This window comes from Ptychodera flava, chromosome 12, assembly GCF_041260155.1.
Source record: "Ptychodera flava strain L36383 chromosome 12, AS_Pfla_20210202, whole genome shotgun sequence".
NCBI classification, from domain to species: domain Eukaryota; kingdom Metazoa; phylum Hemichordata; class Enteropneusta; family Ptychoderidae; genus Ptychodera; species Ptychodera flava.
In genome coordinates this window covers 40,082,193-40,105,260 of record NC_091939.1, presented here as the reverse complement: position 1 = coordinate 40,105,260, position 23,068 = coordinate 40,082,193, and the positions used below count along the sequence as shown (strand labels likewise).

The following is a 23,068-nucleotide window of genomic DNA, read 5'->3' as shown; positions in this document are numbered from 1 at the left end:
AAAGTGGCATGCGGTATAACTGAAAATGAACAGCGCCGCCGGCTAGCAGTGTTGATTTCTCTTCCGACGATTTGCAGTGCCGTGAGCGTTGTCCACAAATCTCTCAGAGAGTATTTCTCTCATCACTCAAAGTGTGACTGAGAATTTTTTTGACTTTTGAATATTAGGCGCTAAATAAATTGTTGGATAGATTGTGACATTCAGTATTTCTTTCACATTTGTGCTCCCATTTTCAAACATGGGATTTAACGTTGTACCCGTGTTTCTCCTTGTCTGTCTGTCTGTCTGTCTGTCTGTCTGTCTGCATGTCTGCATGTCTCTCTTCCTGTCTATCTGTCTGTCGGTTTTTGTCATTTCTCGGTCCTTAAGGCTTTGTAAGCTCGGAGTATGGTTGTATTTAAAGGAGGGGCCATGCACGAATAAATACCCTTGGATTGCGAAGTTGGTTTTTGCGCGTGTAATATAAAGCGACTTTGGTGAGAACTTGGTCAGGTCTTTTGATTATTTAACCAATTTTGAAATCATGTTGCAGCATCCGACGAAAAATCACACAATGGTATACCAATGCAGGAAAGCAACGTGTAATAGGCTTTAATATATTTACGAGTGTCTCGAAACCATCACAAAAAACTTGGTAGTTTTCTATTTAAAACGGGATGGCAACGTGTTAGATTTAGCCTAATATGAAATGGCAAAATTATTTCTTTCTTAAAAAAAATATTTGAAAGAAAGTTGACTCTACAATTTTTCTAAATGCTTTTGAAAAATACATTGTTGTGTATCTTCAGTGTTTGGTCAGACCAAGTAACACAGTCATACAAAAATTGACTTATTTCACATGGTTGGCAACCTACTCATGCAAAGTTTCCCGATGGGAGGGAAAATAGTAACTCGGTGAGTGGTAGGTAGAATCAGTGAGAATTCTAGATTAAGTGCGTTCTTAGTGGATTGCACAGAGTTTTTTCTGGCGTATATGAGATGGATTTATTTCATTTGGTACGCAGTGTTGACAGTGTTATTTTCACAAATCTCATGTTTCCGACGAAATGTTGACTCCCTTACTGTAACCCCTGTTGATTTATATCGAATCCAATTTGGAGTTGTTTCATTGATATAAACATGACAGCACACTGTGAGCTACTGTTTGTGATCTCGGCTCTTTACTTTGTTGACGGTCGTTGTCAGAGTTGTCTCAGTATTCCGGCTATGATGTCACGTGTTCTGTTAATTCTAGTAAAGGAGTGTATCCACAGTGTATATAAATTACCTCCTACATGTCTATAACATTTCTTATTCATTGGAAGTGCTTACTCTGCAAGATGAATAGTCAGCAAATCTGATAGATGCTACACTTCATGAATTAACCTATTCAATGGTTCAGAGAAGGCGTTCGGTCAAGTGTGAAATCAATCCATTAACTGATCGCCTATGGTACCAATAGGCACCATGGTAAGCTATTTCACAGGCTTTGGAAAGCGTTTTTTCACACAACATAGTCGTGCTTGGAATGTCAACGTCAGCAAACTTCACTCTCGGCGACTCCGATACTACAGTCGGTATAGGCGAGAATGAATGTAAATTAAACACTAAAATGTTGTCGACCTGAACGGCGCTCGGCACATTTCTGGGTATTACGATGAAATTATGCATTGTAAAAGTTCCAGATTGTGCTATTAAATATTAAAATGAATATCTTCGATACTTTCACAGTAAAGTCTTTCTAGTGATAACCGCAGTCACGTGACCAGCTCCTGTGGTCATTGTGAACTTTCTGTGAATTTCTAATGTAGAGGATCGATCAATTGTAGCTAAATTATCTTTGACATCTACCACAGAAATTTGCATATTTTTGTTTTTTACGAAACCCAAAAAGTACATGCAAATTCTCTCATGCTGATATCGAACATACCCGAAATATTCCCTTTAATATAATCAAATTATTATTTATAATATTTATTTCTGATGATTCGCTTCAAGAGAGTCTCTCTAATACACACTCAATGAAGCACCCTGCCGACTCTTCATAACCTATATTGTACATATTAATCAAATGAGGTTGCATAAATCAGTCTGGTTCAACCATTCTTGTAAATAATAGCTCGGTCAGTTTCTAGTCACACTCAAGCCCTAGTGACGTGCGGATGATCTCGTCCATTGTAAATCGAAACGACATCGTACTTGTAGGGGGTAAGGATCTTGATTTGTTGCAAGCGGTCTTTCAACTTATTAAACATCGTCGCTGAATATTCGTTTGAAATCAAATTCCCTACGCTATGAGACCAATTCAGCTTTCCTGTTTCCAATGTCATGATCAGATTTCCTATCGTTTATTTCAATGCAAATCATCTAAGACACTCGTGTTCCATATTTGTTGTGTGATGTTCATATCTTTCTCGCGATCGAGTAAAAGTGGTTTAGACTTCACTAGTCCCCTTTGTTTCTTCTCCGACTACAGTGCCAGACAGCTTGCGTCTCTCCCTCTATATATGTCAAGCTTCAAAGCATAAAAACCCACACCTTCTGGAAAGTACACTTGACACCTCTCGATACAATTTCCCTCTTTTAACTTTGAAAACATGATCACCAATTTACAGGCTTTAAGTCATTTTTGTTCACTTTATTTTCATGGACTTTGGTTCGAAGGGGCCATCATTAATTTTCCTAGAAACTTTAATCAAATTAATTTTGATGGTCTGCTGAAATTAAAGTAAGAAAGTATGTTATGGAATAATCGTAGATCCTTAAAACTACCAATCTACGCATTATGTTATGTGAATACACCTTTTTCTTTGTCGTGTAATTAATTTGACATAAGCTTATATGTTAGAAAGTAAATTTACTATGGAACTTTTAATTTCATGAGAATTGTTTCATGACAATATGTGTGAATATGTGACTATTCGAAACATCCACAGTCATCTTGATGTGGAAGTGGGTACATGACATTTTACAAGGAACTTTACCCTCCTCCGGCCCCCCTCCCATTTTGTCTGAACACAGCCTAGTTGCATCAAGGTAAAAAAAAGAACGCAGCCTGGGATAACGATAACGTCGCCTGGTGACGCACTCCCGATAGTTAATACTCTTCGGTCATTGACCGTAGGCAACAGCCTGTTAGATGGCAGTGCATTTTGTGATGTCAATGTAAATTACCGGGTCACAGTAAAGTCCCACCTTTCGGAGCAAGACGTATCGTTCCTATGTTCCTCTACGTTCCCTGTAGGACCATCAATGAAGTAAGGTAAGATTTCCTTAGTTTTGCTTGTGAAGTACGAATGATGCCAGTTTAGTATTGGTATCATCAGAGGAACGCTACACAACCAACACTTATACTCTTTACTTTTCGTCAACGTACGATGCTGAATATTTTCAATGTCATGGCAATTATCAGTCATACTAGATTTACATTCACATGTTGACGTTTCGGTCATGTCCGATGTCGTCTACAACTCACGCCGTATAGACTGTTATACAGACGCAAACATTGGTTGACCGCCCGACTCGACTCAACCAACCTTTTAAGCATCCATGATGTAATGTCTGACGTCACTTCTAAGTTAGGTGCCTCAAGCTGTATGTATCGACCAGTAGATGACTTTATCAACCGAAATCTATTGTAAGCGTAAATCATTTGTAAAGTCATGTTATCGTCATTTGACTTTGAAACATGGCTGTAGAAAACACTTACGATTAACTAGTGTAGAGCGGGTGTGATGTAGTTGAACTGGGTGTATGTTTGGCGATTTGAACCGTAATGTGACACCGCCATGTACAATCAGTGAGGAAATGGACATGTGCATTTTGACATCTCTGACAGGGCGTGGGTTCGTAATCTGATTTACAACACATCATACTGGAAATAGAACAGTTGTAGTACTGGCCACATACATAGAGTTTACTTCATTTGCACTGCAAAAGGCTGTCTTCATCAAACTACGCTGAATGATGGTAGACGGCCACACATGAGTTAAATCACTACCGTGAGAAAAATGTGACTCTATGTGTATGCAACACATGAAGTAGAGGAAAGGTAACGTAAGATGAGACCGTTTTGATATGTAAGCTGACTACCACTGAGGATTGACCGGTGTTTAGGTTACATTCCAGACGTTATATAGGTATGTGGGAGATTGCATAGCAGCGTACTGGGATACACTGGGTTTGGCTACTTTCTTTGAAAAGTTGTGAAATGACCGTTGTGAATGTGATTTGATCAGCGTATCAGATTCCGTGATGTTTGAAGCTTAGATGAAATGCGATGTGAAATGAGCAATAACACAGAAATGCAACTTTACATAGTTTTGTCAGAATGTTTATACGGAATATCAACAACTGAAACTAAACACACCAGTTTACGTCGAAACACACAATGTTCTGCTTGCCAACACAGTCTAGGATTATTATAAACGGAACTTTAAGTCTAGACATTCAGTCATTTGATAAAGCGTGTACGTTAGGCGAAGTTTACTCAACGTTCAAATATTTCTCCAAATATGGATGCATTATCAGTTTTTACATAAAAACGCAAAAAATATTAATATCAGAAGCTTCGTCGCTGTCACTCAAGTTAGTTTGTAATAATCGGAAGCAACATATTAGGAAAAGTTGGTCTTGAAGCTTTCGTTTCTCATTGTCTCCATCTTCTTTGGAGGAATTCAGGATTTATTAGCTAAACGATCTGTTTGACAAAAACCATGGTCTGTGCATTTCGAGATGCAATCATTTAATCTTTATCATATATTGGACTGTATTGTGTATCGCCTCATCTGCATATTAACCTGAAGTAAAATTGAATGGCAGTTGCACGGAAACGGGGGATTCACACACATCATGTTAGTAATCTCTATATCGTCATCCTTGTCAACTTTTATATTTAGCGATCACATTGAATCACCAATCGATTTACATGGTTCTGCATCAGGTAAAAACTCCATGTCAACCATCTTTGATACTATATATCCAGTTATATGAATCAGTACAAATATCTTGGTAGATCTGTAATTTGTGCAATGTATTTCCCGAGTCTTCAAGCTTAATGAAGCGCAGTAAACCAAACTACAATATACTAAATGAGTTAAAAAGCAAGGCGGTTTTTTCACAAAATTATGATTTTATGTACTTTTGTCTGTCATTTTTTGTTTATTAATTTTAACTTAGCATATAAAACTATCTTCACTGCTGTCATAGTAACATCTTTGGCCACCAGACTGTGTTTAAAGAGACTAAGTCGGTGAATTTTTCGGAATTTCAACATGTCGAGAAAAATTATGAATACCTTCTCAAAACTTCGTTGAAGTATATTTATTTCAGTGAGTGCATCGCTATATGTACCATTTTACACTGTTTACAGCGAGCGACCTATAGGTCCTCAACATGTGTTTCATGTTGACATCAAGATATCGTCACTCTCTGTATCTGCTTTCTATGACAGCACAGTCGAAGATTTCTTTTGCCAATGACTGTGTATGTTTTGATCTGCTGAATTGTTCTAAATGTGTTATGTGGAATTACCAAGAAAACCTAATCTCGACGACTTGGCCACACACTCTCTCTCTCTCTACGACAGTGCTATTATCGGCATATGAATCTACGCAAACTACAAAAATAGATGCGCATTTAACAGAATCATACAAAATAATACAACTTGAATTACATGCAGTATAGTACGACATCTTGGTATAATTTGCGTTGTTCTTTTGAGGTTAAACGTCGATAACCTTACTGTATAAGAAATATCATCTGCCTGGTTTTTGAAGAATTTATCACTTGTCCTTCAAAATTCGGCAGACAGTTGCACTGCTACCAGCACAGCACGACGGTCTCCGTGGATCCCTATCTTGTTTATCTAATGGGCTAATGCGACGCAAAATATAAAACGAAAGATATAAGTATATAAGAGTCAGGAAGCCAGCTTTGAAATGTACTACATGTTAATTGGCAAAGTAACAAGAGATGCCACTTGCCGTGCTCTCCAGACAGTGACGTACCACACAGCGGTGCGCATAAATTCATTATCCCAAATATTGGGACAAGCCGACCATAGGCCGCCTAGAACGTGGATATGTCAGAGTATAGGGTCGGGACATATATAGCTTGTTGATACATAAATGACCCGGTGTATACATGTGGTTTGTTGATTTATAGAACCGGTTCAGTTTGCATAACCGGGCAGTGTATAGCTTTCTTCGGAATCCATATATATTTGACTCCTTGGAGACAAAGCTTTAGTGTTCGGTCGTTTCTGTATGACCTGTGTGGTGATACCAACATGCTACAGTAACCTTTTGCCCAAACTCTCCTCAAAGAAACTTAAACCATTCTCTTTCAAAATCGAGAATATCAGAGGTCACCGCGTAACTTTTGGCGCCGGTACTACCATGGAGGGGGAAGAGACTTCCTACCTCCATGGTACTACAGACACGAATTACCTAAAATTTACCCGTATTTGAAATTCAAATGGCCGTCCATCCCTATGTTAGCTCTATAGGGGAAAATTCAATTTTCGATTTTCACAAACACAAGGGGCTTAAACTTCATTAACTGCAAAAGCTTCAAAATGAGTTCAAACTAACAGCAGACCAGACAAGTGCCGTAACAATGACGAGGTAGAGTATAAAACCCTGATGCGTATCCTATCTGAAAAGGTAATGCATGTAATTTGATTACATGAACAGGTAGTCTACTTGCACACCAAACCCTGTCATCTTCCACATGCACAAAGTAAAAGAGCAAAAAGGAGTGGAACGCATCTATTTAGCAATGCAATGATTTTAAAGGGCCAGTAATGATAACTTTTGATAATTTTGTCACCATTTTTGTTTTGAATGTCAACCACCATTCCTTGTTCTACTCTCCAAGGCATGTTGATATACACAGTGTTTAGCTTGTCAACACAGCATGTATATGTGAAAACTGCATTGTTATCGTTGAAAAGTGAATTCTGGTCCGGACTAGAATTCAAATGTAAACAACAACAATGCATTTTACAAATATAGACGCTAAGTTGACAAGCCAAATAGTTGGTGTTTCAATATTCTTTTCCGAGTAGAATAAGAAGTTGTGGTCGATTACAAAAAAAAAAAATGAAAAAAATCAAAAGTTAGCATTACTGGTCCCTCAAAGTAATTTAAATGTGCGTATGCAAATGGCATTCATATAGGTTCTATTCAACCTAATGTTTGGAAATTATGTTTAGATCGTTTACTTTGAAAAAATACCACAGTGAACGAAGTGAGTAAAGATCCAATAGAAACATCAGAACAACCAGATCAACCAAAATATGTATCTAAGTTATTTTTTGATTTTCGTACGTACAGTGCTATAGCATGCTTCGTTACCGAGGTTCAAATAAAGTGTACAAGGCCTGCACTGACACTACAATAAATATCCCGTAAGTAGCGAAGTCTGTCGATTCAAAACGAAGTACATTTAGTCACTGAAGATGCACTTCGGATATGTGGAGAGTGCTAATAAATTAAAATTTTATTTATACTTTTTCAAACATCACTTTATGAGATATCTATTTCTATCCATCTATCTATATCTCAAATTCATCTTCATATTCATAGACTAATATCTTGATGACGGGGAAAATATTTAATCATTTGATGAAAATGTCACACTCTTCAATTACTAAGAAATGTACGGGTTGTACTGAAGAAGTACAGGGTCATATGGGTGTTTTACTATTCTTCATTGCGTAGACTCTTAACACTTTTTGGAGCGCTGTTAGGCCTAAGGATCCAGTTCTTGTTTATATATAAATGTTCAACAATCCTTGAATAATAATTGGATAATTTGTTGACTTGCAGTATGCACCGATCAGCGTAAGAGGCATCGACAGAGAGCTAATCGGAACTAGTATTATCGATCATAAGTTATTTACAGACACTTTTAGTAACGGGAGGCTTACAGGGAGCACTGGCATTATAATTCATAGAATACTCGACACTGTCGAAGAATTCTTGCATTTAAGCCTCGCAACGTGCCCACGTGTCTTCTTTCTCAGGCTTACCACATACCATAATGTGGTGAAAAGAATGAAAAATACTAATATTTGCAATATGTCTTCGGGCGACAAATAGACTGGTGAAAATAAACTGGTTTTTCTTTAAGTGCGTTTTGTAATATACTATCTTTGCTACTCCTAGTAAAGATGGACGTGTTACAATGCACGATAGAAAGATATCAGCACAATAGAATCCTGACAAAAATAAACAGTGAATTACATCCTTGTCAGAAATAGACACCGCAACGTATTACGGTCACAGTGGATTCTATTTATTCGTACACTTCGTGGTTTCTAACGTGAGTAAGGTAAAATGACGTTTTCAATAGCGCCATTGCCACTTTATGAAAGTGGGTCATTCTAGCGGTGTCAGTTTCTCAACAATTAACACTAAACAGGCAAAAAGATTTCGACAGACTCTCATAACCTACTCGTAGATTTAATAATGAATGTTATATTAGGTGGGTGCATAAGTTTCTTTCAGCTTTCATCGTACTAGCGTTCTGCCATGGTAGCTCTGACAAATAATTTCAATGGTAATGAAACAATGTGTCAGCGAGAGGTCGAACATATATTCTTTGTGTAAATTTGCTGAAACATCATTCTTGTTGATGGTAAACTCGATGTCTTGCCACATTTAATTTCATGTTGAGAGACATGCTTGATGGAAACTGTTCATGTTGAGAGACATGCTTGATGGGAAACTGTTTGGACAATACTTACAGCAGATCGTAAAGGTTTTACATATTTCGATGTTCAAAGAAAATGAAGTGGTATAGCCAATAAAAAGTTCTGACATCACAATCGCTTCAATCTGTATTCTGAGTTTCATAGCATGTCGGTATCATTTACTTCTAATTTTAATTTTCAAAGTTTCAAGGAGAAGCGAGTCATACATGTACTGGGTTTCGTGTTCCGCTCTCCAACCTCACATGGCATGGTATCATTGTTAAAATCGCCCTGGTAATAAAGACAAATGGGAACAATCCCGGCTCTCTGCTTGCCAGCTTTGAGAGCCAATGTGTAAACTTTGATCGCAACAGTAACATTTTCATCGTTACTGATACGGTTGACAATCTGTTTTTAATTTTTCTCTTGTATATGTTTGAAAGAGTGTCAAGTACTCATAAATCACACAATTATTGAGGCCCCTTGAAAACGCTCGAAATATGCTCACCCGAATACCATTCGATAATGCGACTAAGTCATGTAGAAAATGATTGGCAAATATTTGTTCGTAGCAAACACTTTGATGTTGTTCAGGAATAAACATACGGTGCCATCACGCGCCATATTAGAAAGTAAACATTTAGAACGAAATGGACATTTTTTATTTATCTGTCTTATTTTTTAAAAGAAACTCTAAAAATTACGAGATTTAGGTTGCGATGTTCAGTCAGCAGAACTGTGACATTGACATAGACATGATTACCTGAAGTTCGCTCATCGGGTACAGCCTAGACCCGACCTGTGCTGACAACGAAAGTGGATCAATTTCTGTGGGGCATAATTTTCTACTACTGACCATTTCGGGAAGTTTCATAATTTTTGTCCATATTTCTTACAAAAACACTCAATTTCGCTGACGTAGCATAAAGCCACACTGATGCCAAATCGATCGACATGGTATTTTCGGTTCAATCTTTCACTCTAATCATTCGATTAGCGATGCAATGTTTGCAAAAAAACAGGCACTTCATTCTGTCCCGAAGCCACACAAGGAAGCAGCTATTGACTTTCAAATTGGTTACACATTACCTCCTCTTTGCGTTTATTGACACGAACGCGGTACTCGAAGTGTTTTTATACAAGTATCTTATTGACACCCAGTGACATAAATATTAAGATGCAGAACAGTACAGTCTCTATCACCATGGCAACAGACATATCAACAAATATCTACTCACATAGCCCCATTCCAAGCCCAGTTCCAAAGCTTCCGAAACCATTGCACAAGGATGAGCGTGGTAGACTGACCCGTGCTGCAATTATCAACTCAGAATGTAATCATGACATCATGCATCGTACCCGAGACCACACAGTATGTAAAATAATTTTCTTGAGCTGTACTTATTTACGACAAGGGTTCGAAGGAATTCGAGGGGGTTAATCAAAAAAGTAAAAAGCAATAGGGATTACTCAAAGGTGTATGCGTTGAAGAAGCGGCTTGTCGAACATTCTTACAAACAAATAATGCACAGAGTGGAGATGCTCCAAACCATGGTGATACGATCCCTATTTCCATCATAATAATTCAAAACATGCTATCAGTTATCCAGACTTTGTCCTAAATTTTACATCAAATTCACCGACATTCATGTCAGTGAGAATCTGAAACACATCGATAACGTTTTGAGACGGTGTATACGGAGCTGAAATCTGAACTAAAAGTTCAGTTCTGCGTCACATTCTCAATCGTGATTGTACGCCGATCGCAAAGTCATATTTTAATCAAACTATTTAGCTGAAATTCAAAGCGTGAAATAGACGATACACCTGGCAATAAGCTGCGAGTGCAAAGTCAAGACGTGAAGTATTTGCCGGAACAAACATGTCTGCCTCTAATTGGAGTTTATGTGAACATCGAAGACTTTGCTATCAAGTATTGCGTAATGATAGTCAATCAAAGATAGGAAAAGTGCATGATACAATACAATACAATAATCATGGTTTTGTTTCAAAATGTTGTAATGTCTACATACTAATGTAAATAAAATGCTGGTTTTATTATACTTGCATATTCCCTGAGGTATACCCTCAGGAAAAATAAATTAACCGTTCAGACAAGTATCATGTTGGCGAGATTTCAGAGTACTGGGCCAAAAATCAACAATTTTACAAATCACCATAATCCTAGGGGGTCAGGTTGCTTGAAGGCACCCAAGAAAACCTGATTGTTTTCATAATGGAGATGGGACCCAATATTTCCCAGGTCTATTAGTCTGGGTGCACCGCCGTTTTCGTTAGTGTGTAGGCCATCGCTCTTTGATAACCAGTACGCTGTTTGTTAATCCAAATTGATTTTGACAAAAACATGTTGTAGACATGAGTAATTTTGATAAAAATCAAAATGACACAACAATGTGTTTGACAATAAATTATGATTTACTTCACTTTTATTCATCCATTATCCAACAACCTTCGACCATGTAGACTGTTTCCTTTCTGCAGACCGCAGTGTGAACTATTTTGGTTATAACGTCATTATTTTGTAAGTATTGAAGTCCCATATTCCAAAATCTAATCAGAACAGCAGGCTGGACCAATAACCTTTTTGAAATGGGATGACGAATGCAGCACAGCTGTTATCGGCATGTCAGTGAAACAAATCGTTACCACGGACACATCCGTGAAGGCGTCATTGGTCCAGACGGGCATGGCTAACGCCAACATGTGCCAAAAACCACTCCTAGCTTGTCAAGTTTTAAAAGAAAAAACAAACAATTTTCCACCCACTTCTGAAACCAACACGATTTTTTTCCTTTCGGTATGACTGCTCTGAGAAGGAGACTTACTGTATCATAGACGCTTACATAGTATTTGTAAAGTGAATCCCATCTCTAATGGTCAAATGCCGTTAGACGTTATTTATAATAAAGGACCAACGAAGTTGTCACGTATATCAAACGGAAAATTTACATGTCAGACAGGAAAGCGAATGATTTATGGCGACAGTCATCAATCCCTGGTTCACCGGCGCATTAGTGATAAACAGCCCATGATAAACAACTGGCATGAAAGAGTTGACCATGTTGACAGGTACATGGATAAAATGACGCTGTTAAGTTTCTTCGTATTATTATGCCAGCCAGACTTCAGGTGCAGTCCACTGTTTGCTTACAAAGGTTCCTCTATAGTTCCCCATGGCAAATTGCATTATTCTACTACAGGGCAGTGAACAGGTACATAGGTCGTAAGGGAATGGTTTTCCAGAGGATTCGATCACCTGATTAAATAAATCTCTCTTCGGTAATAGCAGGGATCATCATGGATCTTGTAGGCAGGTCATGACTCATAAACTAATAAAGGTACGAGATTAAGCTATTTCGTACAGCTATTTAAGCTTCAGCAACGTAAGACTGTTGAGTATCCTACATGCAACTAATGTTCTGCCTTGGATCACAGCCCTTACCGTGGACAGACATTTTGACAGTTTGTCATATCTGCTTATAAACTATAGATAAGGTAGATAATTAAACCATTAATAAAGCAGGTGATCATTGCTGTAGCCTACGGACCATGGAAAACTGCAACCTTCCACTTAAAGTCGTATGACTCAAAGAACTCGTTGAACCGCCTCACACCGTAATTTTTTAGAACAGCAAAAATGCAAAAACAAACAAACAAACAAACAAACAAACAAACAAACAAAAACAAAAATAAAAAAGCGCCTGAAAAGGATCTTCTAATTTACAGTAAGGTATGAAAGAGTGCAAGATTTCATCTTTTTTCTTTCGTTTAGAATGCAAACACTTCAAAGGATAGCATTTTGCGGTCATTTATTTGTCTCCGTTGCTTCCCGTATAATTTTGACAGATTTCGAATCATGTTGTTATGACATCCGCATAACCGAGTGATCACTGCTACACTCTCTTGTTCTTAAACCTCTATTGTTTACCGTCACACGATTCAGCAACGGTAAGAATCGCCAAATCGCCACTCCCATGCCAATTGTGTGTCACAGATTTCCAATCCTGTTTGGCAGTCTGAGACTGAAGCCGAGATAGGCAACTCGTCAGCAGCTCGCCAGCAATCGAAATCGACGACGCCGAAATACTTGTACGTGGCAGGCAATGCGATAACTTCAGTCGGCATCACTCGTGGGTTTTACACCTCCCAGTCGTTCATGTCTCTTTAACGATACTTAAACTATCGTCAGTTGTGTTTGCTTTATCTTTCTTTTGTTTATGTTTCTTATATTCAATCACGTGATCTGAACGTGTCTTTTGGCTGATATGACTGCCGCTTTCATGTTTCAAGGGGCTTAAACAATTTACCTGCATTTATGTTAGTGGCCCTTAACTTAACAAAATTCAATTACAAAAAATGAATGTGAAAATATTTTCTTTCTAAATATTAAACTAAATTTGATATCACCGGTATCCCTTACATTTCACTCACACAACTGCACTATTGCTGAATGCATGTGAATGTCGTTTCATCGTCAGATATATTGTATTCGCAGTTTTAACATTAATATATCTCATACTGCAGCTGTTGACGTATCTCTTACAGTCACAAATACAGTGCGACAGATGAACTGATAGTCGGTCGTTTTATTCTAGACAATAGGACACACGCTTAACAAATGTCAGCGACTGACGGAAACCTAGGCTACATTTATGTCATGATTGTAAGTATAAATTACTGACACAAATCGGAGGATTGGTAAACCAGTGTTTCCTTACGAAGACCCAATTTGCCTTTTAGCCTCCATTATCCAACTTTAACCAGAATACATATCCATCATGATTTACAGGGAGAAAGTCAGTAGTTTCATGATCAATACATTAGTAGCAAGACGTTCAGTGAATAAAAAATGATAGGGCTTCTTCATTACACAGCCAAGTGATGTACTCGATAACATGAAATGTAGTAGATCGATCTTTACTTCATTTTTCACAGCATGTGACCCAATCTGCTAAAAGAAAATCTCAGGTTTCGAATCATAATGTAAGCTTATTGGAGATAAATATCGTTGTAATCGCTCAGCGTGCGTAAATGTCGAAATCTCGTCTACTTTGATCGAATATTTTTCTATTTTTTGTCAAATCTTGAAAAGAGTCAGTATGTTTCTTCGAGATGAACTTAGCGACGAGGAAAAGTAAATCAAGCTCTCCGATACAACATTTATCGAATAAGAGAAACTGTTTGGCGTCGAAAATGTTTTCTGTCATGTTGTGCGGTCAATGTCCACAAGGAGGTATCTAAACAGTTTTATAATCAGTTCAGGTTTACTGACATACAAGACAATTTAACGAAATTGATTTAAAGGGAGGCTGTTAAGGTAGTATGCACCTCGAAAGTGAAAGACTTAAACTTTTGCTCTAACTTTCCTCAAGGAATTTTTCAATCATTCTCTTTCAAAATCAAGAATAAAAACAGGGGGTCACCATGCAAATTTTGGTATTAGAGAAACAAATTACCCAAGATTTACCGATATTAGAAATTCAAAATGGACGCCATCCGTGTGTAGATCTATGGAGAAAAATAAAAATTTTCGAATTTCGAAAAACTAAGTCGGTGAAAAGTTTTCTTTCACCAAGAACTTTAAAATGAACCCCCACATATGGTATATCAGAAGAGAATTGTAAAAGTTTGAGAGTCCGAATATCTGTCCCCGAGGTGCGTTCTACCTTAAATAAATATAGCATCGATCAATGGCAAATATCAATCAACGTTGATTTCGAGTTATATTATTACTGTACTAAAATGCAAATAAAAAGAAACATACGTGCAAAAATTCCGTAACTTTCCGCGATCGATTTCTGCCTACCGACCACGTCCATGGAAAAATCAATGTTCACAGTCTTCAACAGTGTTAGAGCTGTCGAAGTTTGGAATAATTTTTTATTTAATTTGTAAATTATGAATAAAACCGGTGAAAAATCGTCAAAATTATTAAACTCCCCATATCATAGCAACTTAACCAAATGGCTCGGTAATTTTATCAGATATTCCATTTTGAATCTAAATTTGAGGTAATTGCCTTTCTAATTCACATAGCCCATCTGCAGTATTTTTACAGGCGTGATTATTGAAAATTAAGCAAAGTGAAAGATGTTGATGATCATGGAAGAACAAAGGCATCGTGAAACTTGCTCCAAGCTATAAATTGATGGGCTTTAGCAAATTCGATTTCCACTCTACGCATTTCAAGATCTGCAAATGTTTGACCAAGTATAATTTAATTAACAGCTTTATTTAATTTTGCCCCAATTTTTTGATCTCAAATGCTCTTCTGTAAGCGGCGAGTATGAATACCCATTTTAGTGTTCGATACTTCAGTCAATTCACAGCGACTGAAATATCCCATCCCTCCATTCAACAGCAAAAATCATTCTTTGAATGGTAATGCTTTTACTGCATATCTCGAATTCAATTTTCCTTCGTTAATTGTACCTTCAGAGATATTTGTACATCAAATCAGTCGATAGTATCCGGTATTATTGTACGAATTGTCTTCTTACACCATGGACATATTAGATTATAAACGACTATGGAAATCACAACATGAAAGTTAGATGAATGATGCTTCTATGATGTTGTCTTTTTCTTCGATAAATTTGACTTTGATTGTAATGAGGAGTCTGACGTACGACTCGATCAGCTGAACCTTTGAATGTATTTTCCAGTTCACTATATCTTGCTTTTAAACCAGTATTTCTTGTCCTGCTTCCAAAGTCTTGCCTAAATGCCTAAGTGTTCAATTCATATACGTGTAATGTCAGACGATACTGTTGGAAACTTAATTTTTGTCCCGACTGCTCTACATTTGTCAATAGTAATATTGAATACTGGTTACAAAGCATAGATTCGATAGTGCTAATTTTTGGGGTTTTTCACCAAAAAGAGACGAATAAGAAATGTTTTGTTCTAAAGATCATAACAAAAATAACGATATCATCAAAAAGTTGCAGGTACGGTCCGTTCAATGTAGGTCTTCCACTGTCGAAAACATGACATTTTGTCCAACTGGTTGCCCAAACGCTGCTTAAATCGAACTCCCGCGAATGTCGCTTCTTGCCCGTGTGCCTCCGTGACTAATACATGCTATATCATAGAGATCGTCCGCTCTTGTTTTGTACATTGTCTAATCTAGAATGAAAACCAAGCGCTAGTATCCAACGCTATTTTGATCATTATGATCTGCATGTAAAACATAGACATTGTGATAGCTGAAATTCTTGACACCTTCAGAGCCAAAGTCGCAAAATACTTTTACTGAACCTTTTTTCTTTATATCTTCAACACTCTGTCAAGTTAAGTTGCGCACAACTGTATAGTAAAATCTTCATTTGATGAGGTGGCTAGGATAAAAAGAAGAAGAAGAAGACGAAGAAGAAGAAGACTGTATTCTCCACACTTTTGAAGTTTCAAGAATTGACTGTGAAAGAAAACTGTCTCTCGAAGTTCACCTGGTCCCGGGTCTACATCAGCACTGTAGACTTGTTGTCTCCATGTTGAGGAAGCTTGTCATAATTCTATCATCGGTAAAGTCGCCTCGTGTTGAGTCTTTGTATATACTCATCTACTTCAAGGTGTCACAAAACGTACCTTTCTCTTGTGTTCAGTGTTTACTTGTATTTTTCCTTAACTGAAGTATAGGGAGATTCAAAAGTTGGTTGTACAGCGTGCGAAACCAATTCAATTCTTTCATGTAAGTGAATGCTCGAAAAATTTATCACCAATTCGTGGAAGAATTTACCCGGTAAGTTTATTCAGTCTCAGAGTGCTATATATCGATTTGACCTAACTCCGAATCCATCTGTAAACCTAACGTTGTCGTCATGGAAATGGGAAAACATGAACAAGACGTTTGATGCCTGCATTACATATTGAAAATAAAAACTATGATGTTGTATAATAATGGAAGAGTGCCCTACGGTCGAAACTTTGAATGGAAGTTTTAAAAGATATCTTAGAGGCCATAAATCAATTTGTACCACTATTCTATGAGTGTTTGTTCAACTAGATATAATTTGAAAAACTAACAAGCAGTGGTTAAACAACCCACCCTATTTCGATTGTGAGAGTTTGTGAGATTGATGTTATTTTAAAAACACCGCTATCCAGATGGTAGCATGCTTTATAATGTTTACGAGTCTTATTCATTCGCACCATGTATTGAAACGTCAAGTGAAAAGGCCGTCGATGCTATGTGTTGATAAAATGCGACGGCATATGGCTCATTGAATCGTGTATAGTCACGCTCATGTTTATATTGAACAACTTCCCTGTAACTAGGTTTTGATGCACAGAAAATCTTTTTTTGATACTAGCTCACAAACATATACTGTCTGTGGCGTATTACCGTTACTTAATGACTTTAAAGTTATATATTCACAGGGACACAAATTACTATTTTCATTAATTTTCTCGTATTTCCCGACGTTGTTACTACATGCGAGATAAATTGAACTTTTTTCAGCTCTGTGATAGGACAAATTTGTTCAGCTGACCACGTGATGTGTGTTCACCGTTTAGTACAGTTCACATTTTCGGAACATACTGTCCATATTTGGTTATGCGATATCGACATCAGATGAAGATTTTAAAATAGCCGCTGATAAAGGCATATGGATCAATAGATAAAATACCCGGCAATGCAAAGTTTGATTTTGGAACAAGTCTTATAGGAGTATTATTAAGACCATGATCTTGTTGCAGGCATTTTAGTACCGAAGAAATAATGATCACTGAAAACCATATATTACACATGATGTCGACCCATCGCTCTGACTTCAGACATCAACTGTCCGTGGCTCAATCAAAGAATTTTATTGAGACCGTTGCAAGGGTTTGAGTTTTGAATAAGTTAAGGTTGAGCTTCATGTTGCCAACGCAGTTTTTTCAAAGCAATATTCCTCATCAAAGATGACAAGGAACCCCCCTCATACTATACATTTTCAAAAAGCAAAGACTCTAAAGTTTATTATGGTAGCAATAGTTTACTCAAAGGATGAAGTGGGTGTATATTTGGGGTAAGAAACCTCAACCTGGTATTAATGATAAAAATTAATTTAAGTCAAGACGCGATTTTCTGAAATATGATACTTCACTTGAAAGAAGAGTATATGTAGAAAAAAAAACGACTATTTTATTTGGCATTATCTATCCTTATTCTAAAATGGCAAGGGTTTAAAGACTAACACTCAAAAAAGGTGATTAAATCATGATTGACAAAATTAAAATGCCTCTTATTCAAAATGTAAGAACTTTATTGCAAAACAAAATAGTTTTTTAGCTCATATTTGGTTTTATATATAAATACCAAAAAGAGCTTCAGAGATGACTCCTGTAGAAAGACCTGGTTCGATAAAGAGTGTACAGAATCTAAATCAGGTATGCAGAGAAGTCTGAGAAAATTTCGTCGTTCGGGTTGAAGGAGGATTTTGAAACGTATAAAGAAAAGACAAAGTCTTATAAAAAATTGATACGCTGTAAAAAGCGTGCATATGAGGAGGAGGCACAGACATTTCTCAGAGAGAATATGACAAATGAAAAGAGTTTCTGGAATCTTATAAATTAAGAAAACGTGGTAAGCAACAGCAAAGTCTAGTCTCACTTGAGGATTGGTTGTCGTATTTTTCGAATCTCTTTCAAGAATCTGTAGATGACTTAGACATGAATATGGATTTTAAACATGAAATGGAGCTTTTCCTTACTGAGTTTGATGCCAGTAGGTTACATGTACCGGAGAGCAATGATGATGCTTTCTCGGATATCTTGAATTGTTCAATTACAGATGAAGAAATACTGAAGGCAATAAGCAAACTTAAAAATAACAAGTCAGCGGGACCAGATATGTTAATAGCAGAATTTTTTAAGAATTCAATAGATGTGTTGTTACCTTTCCTAAATAAGCTGTACAATTGTATTTTTGATCAGGGAATTTTCCCAAATAGCTGGTCAGTCGGTACAATAGTACCACTATTCAAGAAAGGTGATCCATGTAAACCAGAAACTACAGGGCCATCACACTTCTTAGTGTATTTAGCAAAATTTTTACCAGTATCCTAAATGAACGGATAAAAGAATGGGCAAAGGAAAATGAAAATATCCCAGAATGCCAAGCGGGCTTTCGGGAAGGTTACTCCACAGTAGATCATTTCTTTACACTATTCGCAATAATACAAAAGTCGTTATCAATGGGAAGTGGAAGTAAATTGTATTGTCTCTTCGTCGACTTTGAGAAAGCATTCGACTCTGTCGATAGAACTCGTCTTTTGTATAGGTTAGCCTTAGAAGGCATTGACGGTAAAATGTATCAGATGTTGAAAGGAATTTATGCAGACGTGAAATCAAATGTAAGGAGTGGTAATGTAACAACAGATTATTTTGATCTGCATAAAGGTTTACGTCAGGGCTGTATGTTAAGCCCGATTTTGTTTAGTTTTTACATAAATGAGTTAGCAAAGATGATGGAAAACTCCGGTTTATCCGGAATCCAGTTAATACCAAATGATATGATACAGCTGTTTCTGTTGTTATATGCAGATGATATAGTAATTTTTGCATATACAGTGGTGGGTTTAAGAAGACTTATTGATATCCTGTATGATTTTACTTTGAAATGGAAAATGAAGGTCAACCTTTCAAAAACTAAGGTAGTTGTGTATAGGAGAGGGGGATATCTCAGTAGACATGAGCGTTGGTTTTTTGGTGGGCAAGAGCTAAAAGTAGAAAGTGCTTATGAATATCTTGGTCTAGTTATGTCCTGTAAAGGATCACTAGCTGTAACTACAAGAAACATGGCTGTTAAGGCAAGAAAGAAAATTGCAATGCTAGGAAAATATATCAAAAATATGAAAGCTCTTTCTCCAGATGTGTACTTTAAACTTTTTGATGTCTATATTTTACCTGTACTTAGCTACGGGTCAGAAGTTTGGGGCTTTCAACCATATGAACATCTTGAAAGAGTTCAATCATTATTCTGTCGTCGTTATTTAGGACTTTCAAACAGTGCACCAACATGTGCTGTGTTGGGTGATTGCGGCAGATTGCCGTTATTTTGTTACTATGTTAAAAGATGTGTAAAATTTTGGATACACTTATTGGAAATGCCAGAAACTCGCTTACCTGCTAAAGCATATAAAATGCTATTCAAAAGAGACGAATTGGGAAAGTATACGTGGGCTACTGATGTGAAAAATCTTCTGTATCGATATGGTATGGGGCATGTATGGTTAAATCAAAGTGTTGGTAATACAGAGTTTTTCCTGTCAGAGTTTGTCAACAGAGTAAAAGATACAAAAAGGCAAGAATGGTGGTCAGATATAAGCACATGTGAGAAAACTAGTTATTATAGAAATTTTAAGACAGATGTAACGTTAGAACTGTATATTTCAAGTATAAATCTTTTTAAATATCGTCGAGCCTTGGCAAGATTTAGATGCGGAAACCACCCATTAGAAATAGAACTTGGACGTCATAGAGGTGTGGATAGAGAATTTAGGATCTGTCATTTATGTCACAAAGAAATAGAGGATGAATATCACTTATTATTTAAATGTAGTACATGGAACTATTTAAGGGAAAAATACCTTCCAAGTAATCTTTACAGGTCGCCATCATTGTTTACTTTCAATATACTTATGGAAACAAAAGACGAAAATCAAATAAAAAATCTAGCTCTATTTATCTATCACATTTTCAGAATTAAAGAGAAACTGTAACTATTGCTATTTTTTTTCCCTTCATCGCTGTAATTTTTTTTTTTCACGCCATACTTCTTTGTATTTCTGATAAAAATACTTGTCTCTGGAAGACACATAGATATTGTAAGCTCATATAAGGGCCGGAGGCCTACATTATGAAGGAATAAAGTAATATACCAAAAAGAGCTTATATGATGAGTCTGAGTGGCGTCTGTATGTCTGTATATTTGTGGGTATGTATGTGCGGATGTATGTCCGTCACACACAAAGGCTCCCATACCGCCAAAGCTACCGTCTCAGTATTTGGTGTACAGGTAGATGTAGGGGTTGAGATGTGAATTTGTTCAAATGAACACATCAGTGTCAAAAATGTGCAAATGAGGTAAGAAAAGGGGAAATACTGCAAGTGTGCAGGAGTGGTGGCAGTGAACTGAATCAGCCCACACATCTGAATAAGAGGATTTTGACCTTTAACCTATTTATATGCAGGGTACCTATTATGTTTGGGAGTGGTAGCAGTATTTGAAACAGCTAATTGGTCATTTCCTGTCATTGTTTATGAACTGTGACATATTAACAGATCTGCTGAAACCATGGATGTCTATTTTTGTACATCCATGGTTGAAAGATTCTCTGCTATGCATGTTGCTAAAGTTGACCTTCAGTACCTAAAGTTTCAGACCTTATTTACTTTTGTCATTCTTGTTTTACTGGTTTAAATATGTCTTGTTGTTTTTCTGGTTGTACTGTGCAGAAATTGTCATAACATCAACGTATAATTTTCCTGCACCGAACAGATAGAAATAACACTTATTGTTGATCTTTGGTATGTACCATTCTGATCAAATTTGAGCGACACCGTATAATTGCGGTATTTTTTTTTATATAGCATGAGTATGACTCGTTCAAAATTATACGTGTAAATTTTCAGGGTCAATCTCCTCTTATTTTATTGAGTCATTTTTCAAAATGTACGCTTTTACCTTTCTTGGGTAGGATCCCAGGGATAACTTAGTTGAGTTCAGTTGAATTTTATGATATGATGTGATGGTGAAATTCGCCTATTATGTAAATGTTTAGAGTCCATAGTGTCGTTTTGAAAAAAAACAACCTTTGCCCCAAAAGTGGCTGTCAGAGGGTTTTCAGATTTGATTTGTAATTGCCAGTGGGAGATTTCATTCATATTTGATGACTAATTTTGCTCCAAAGTACCTTAATCTCTGACATTTCATGTCAGATAGCTTTCCTATTTGATAAGTTAAGCATTATTCTACTGAAATGGAACCGCAATATCGTCGATGCCGTTTCGTAATTCACTGTAACGCTGTATGCAATCTGGTGTTTATTTCCAAGTCCCGGCCGACAAAATTCGGAAAAAAGATTGAAAAGAAAAATTAGTGAAGGATATCGTTGGAAGGAAAAACAAATTTAAAGGACAACGGGAACATGTATAAGCAAGACAGTCCCTGATATGTGATCTGACTAAAGATATCGGATAATTGAATGTAAATGTTGTGAAATGATCATTTAATAGAGGAGATCAGGTCAATAATAATGGACATATTACGACCAGCAGATATGTAGGCTGTTAACTAGATTTTTGTTTTACGTGAAATTCTTAATTTTCATGACCTACATAAATGTGAGTGTTGCAGACTTTTGTTCAAAACGTAGATAGCATGTATGCAAACGTTTAAAGCACGGCGATGTGTGTGCACAGTCTATGAAGTTTAAACTACGCACAATATAGTCACTCTGTAGATACGCAACTGATGAGGCATTCCAAATTCACTGAATTATCCAAATTATACTGAAAAAATATGGTACAAAATGAAATTTACATCTTTGAGTCTTTGAATATATCATGTTTGCGAAATTTACTAGTTTGTACGAGTCGCCATTATATTTTATCCTACATTTTCATTGCAAAACTTTAATTGGCTGAAGGTTTAATAGGATACACCGCTCCCTGTCAAGTTAAACGTTAATGACATTGAAATGTTTAGTGACATTGACAGATTTTACCGGTCAAGTTCATCGTTAGTGACATTGAAAGGTTTTCGTCGAATATCCCGACTTTAGAAAATAATCCTGCTCCAAGTCCCGACAGAGAGCACTGACTGTAAAATAACAAAATTACACTTACAGACCTGCTAAACGATTTATGAACCTCTCAAATCTGACACAGTGTTCGTGTATCGAGTATCTGAATAATTCATCATTGAACGTCATTTAACCTGTTTGCCGGTGAGATATTTCTAACTGAACCACATCCCTGTGGCCCTGATGTTTACTAAAACCTGACATTAGAAGAGCACTTAGAGATAGGCATATACTTTCAATGAAGCTGTCGGAAGTGGACTGTTGAACCTCTCCGATTTATTTTTTGCACTATTGTTAACTTAATATTAACTTCTCAAGAGGCATTCATACTAAGGTTTAGACACCGGATGCAGATATTCATTTACACCTTGAACTAAAATAAAACATCACCGCAATGGTCTCAAAAATGCCGAAAAATTGGTAAAAAATAGTAACTGTCTACATCTTTTAAGTCAATTTGTAAATTTACGAGAGGCATCGCTTAGCAATAATTATTACGTGCGACTGTCAATCAAGGTTGCCCTATCGGACTGAATACATCATTGGGCAGATGGGGAAAACTTGATTAATTAAGTCT

The 23,068-nt window shown here is 36.8% G+C and overlaps 1 long non-coding RNA gene across 1 annotated transcript in view; it reads left to right on the top strand.

Moving 5' to 3' along the window:
- Window positions 1–3,124: 3,124 nt before the first annotated feature.
- Window positions 3,125–23,068, top strand: part of LOC139145862 (uncharacterized) — a 53,626-nt gene continuing 33,682 nt past the window's right edge. Inside the window, exon 1 of the long non-coding RNA XR_011555040.1 lies at window positions 3,125–3,241. This is a non-coding gene — a long non-coding RNA (uncharacterized lncRNA). The remainder of the gene's footprint in view (window positions 3,242–23,068) is intronic.